Source organism: Perna viridis, chromosome 13 (assembly GCF_037379345.1).
Source record: "Perna viridis isolate PV_CMFRI_1.1 ecotype Kerala chromosome 13, ASM3737934v1, whole genome shotgun sequence".
Lineage (NCBI taxonomy): Eukaryota > Metazoa > Mollusca > Bivalvia > Mytilida > Mytilidae > Perna > Perna viridis.
Window position 1 is genome coordinate 23553777 of NC_142457.1, and position 2949 is coordinate 23556725.

Below are 2949 nucleotides of genomic sequence, written 5' to 3' on the forward strand. Positions count from 1 at the left end.
TTATCTTATGTTCTTTGTTGTGTGTGTCTATTTCGAAAAACACTCATATTTACTGTAAGACTAACGCGATTTACTTTTGTCACAAGTGAGTTCTTTTGCATTACACCAAATCTAATACATATTATAACGAATTTTTTTTTCACAATGAATAGATTACTTAACAGCAGTATAGTTCGAAAAAACAAATTCATTTCAAAGCAGAATTTTGCATATTATCTGACCCTATCTATTCCGAAATTACTATAATTTAAACCTAATATGGGACAGTTGAAACCCCAAATGAGTCGGAAGAAATTTAAATGCAAACCTCAATTAATGCCGAGCTGCATACTCCGATTGCATCCTAGTTCGATGCATCTTTTGCTCCTGGATTGCATTCTTTTGGTTTCCACTGGAATCGTGGTTCCTATGGTTACTCTTTCATATGTTTCATGGTAACGTAATTTAATCGCAGAAGTTAGAGTAATTTACATGCAAAGTACCTTTGATAATAGGCAAGATAGAAATTCTATGATGTCTATTCAAGATTATGGTGCAACTTTCACATTTTGGATATTGTACCAATAGAATTATATTAACATCGTAAAGCATGCCAACAAACAAGTTATTATTTACTGAAAACAAAATTCTGGTCAAAACATGTGTAATAAAAGATTACATATGTATTATTGAGTAAAATAAACCCGAGAAACTTTTATTCGTTTAGGCTTTTTTTGTTCAATGTAAAACAAATATAAGCATAATCCCCTAATTTAACGATATATACATATATACAGCATACTAACATGTGAATTATGTAGGCATTAGAACAAAAATATAATATTTCTCAATAAAGAGACAAGAACTTCCTATTTTTTCGCTGTGCGAGTTTTCCTTATCTAACCTGCGGCTTAAAACTGAACACGTTGAACACGTGCGCTTTCCCGTAGAGAAATGGCACATTTAACTAACATGTTAATGAAAGATCATATCCTACCAAAATCGATAATTTGTTTGAAAAGTCTTTTAATATAATAGTTTTATATCGAGAATAACCGGCGATTGATTATTTCTTGCATTTTGTTGATACCGTTTTGCAGTAACCTAGATTTTACACCTGTTCGTGATGTATCCTTGGCCTGAAACGTCACGGTCAGCTCTTCAATGCAGGTCATTTCAATTAAAAGTTTTTTTCGGAAAACTCGAAGTGAGAACAGAATCAAACACTTGCTCTTCTCATGCAAGAGAACGATTAAATCTTACCCTCGGGTTTCTGAGATTTCAATATTTTGCATTGTACAGACGTATTTGAAGACTTTTCAAGGTCAGCTTTGAATGCATTTAAAATGTAATATTACTTTGTTATAATGTTTTCTCATGAGGAATATGAGAATATTGCCATATTAAGATTAAATAAAGCAACAACATGTGTTATACTAATATCGATGTCTGCATTTAGGAAAAACACCAAATATTGTTTCAAGACTTTATTCAAGGTCAGCATGTGCATGCGTTACACAATTTAATGTTTACAATTTTTATAATGTTGCAAATACGAACACAGCCAAATTAAGGTTTCACCAGGCCGCAGCAGATAATCGGATAATACTGATATTTACGTTCGAATAAAAATAACCCCAAGTGTTCTTACTTTTTTCACAACTGCGATTTTCCTTTTACAATCAATTAATGGATGGGTTAATTTTGATATAACTGTGTTGTATTTGATTGTTTGGAGGAGTCAGTTTTGGATTTGAGGGCGGGGACAAATTTGGATTGCTGCCAACTGGATATTGACGACGGTAGATGAGATTTTGTTTCATAGTAATTATTTTCCTATAGCCGACAATAAAAACCTTTTTCAAGTTTTTCAGTAATTTCTAATGAATTTCTAATGAATGCTCGAAAACCATTTTTTGTTGTAATACTTTCATCTAGAGATTAAAAAATCACCATGGGAATAGAGGTTAACCATCTTTTTTTTTTTCAATTACCACCAAAAGTTTGGAGGTACCGGAAGTATTGCATATTTTTTTTTAAACTTGAATCCTTTAAGAATCTAAAAAGCATCATTACAAACTTTGTCAGTGCACCAATCTGTTCTTTCAAAGTTCTACTTCCTTTTATCTGAATAGGGTACACGATTGGTCAACCTAATGCATGGAAATAAATACTACTCTTTTCCCTTAAGTCAAATCTACACTGACGACGACAATTCTTTTTTTTTAAAAAACGATTATCTCCATTCTTTTGTAAATGTCAAATATATCTGTAAAATTAACAGATTAAAATACTTTTCCTTCATAAATCCTGACATAACATTAAAGCTACTTAAAGACTGAATAAGTGATGATATAAGAATGTAATCCATGGACAAAGACCAGACATGGAAAACAAATGAGCAACTCGGACTTCACTAAAAACTAGGAGCATGGACCAGGTGCACCGGTAGGGTAAGCGTCCAAAAATCATTTCACATTTATTCAAAATGAATTACACAATCAATTTAAGGTTATTACAAAAATATAATGAAATTACATACAAAATTTAAATTACACAAAAATAATTAAAAACAATTGATGAAAGTTAAAATATAGAAGTAAAACAAACCAAATATACATTGTACAAAGGAGGATATTTCTAGTCATTATATCCCTCCCCATTTTTATACTTACCTATGTTAAGAATGTCTTCAAACTTTAAGGGTCTCCCAGTTAAGTCTACTTCCGGTCACCAAATGTCCGCGTCCGGTCTCCCTTCCTTTCCCTGTCACTTCTGCTCCACCCAGCAAATTTTTATCTTATTGAACTTGAAAATTTTTATTACTAGGCTCAAAGAAACGTCAATTTCAAGGTAAAATCCAGAAATATATCAATAAATATGTAAATATATGTTAATATATTATGAAAAATATATTTTGACGTGGCGAAGAAAATTATGTTTCATAATATGGATTTTTTAAGAGAAAGT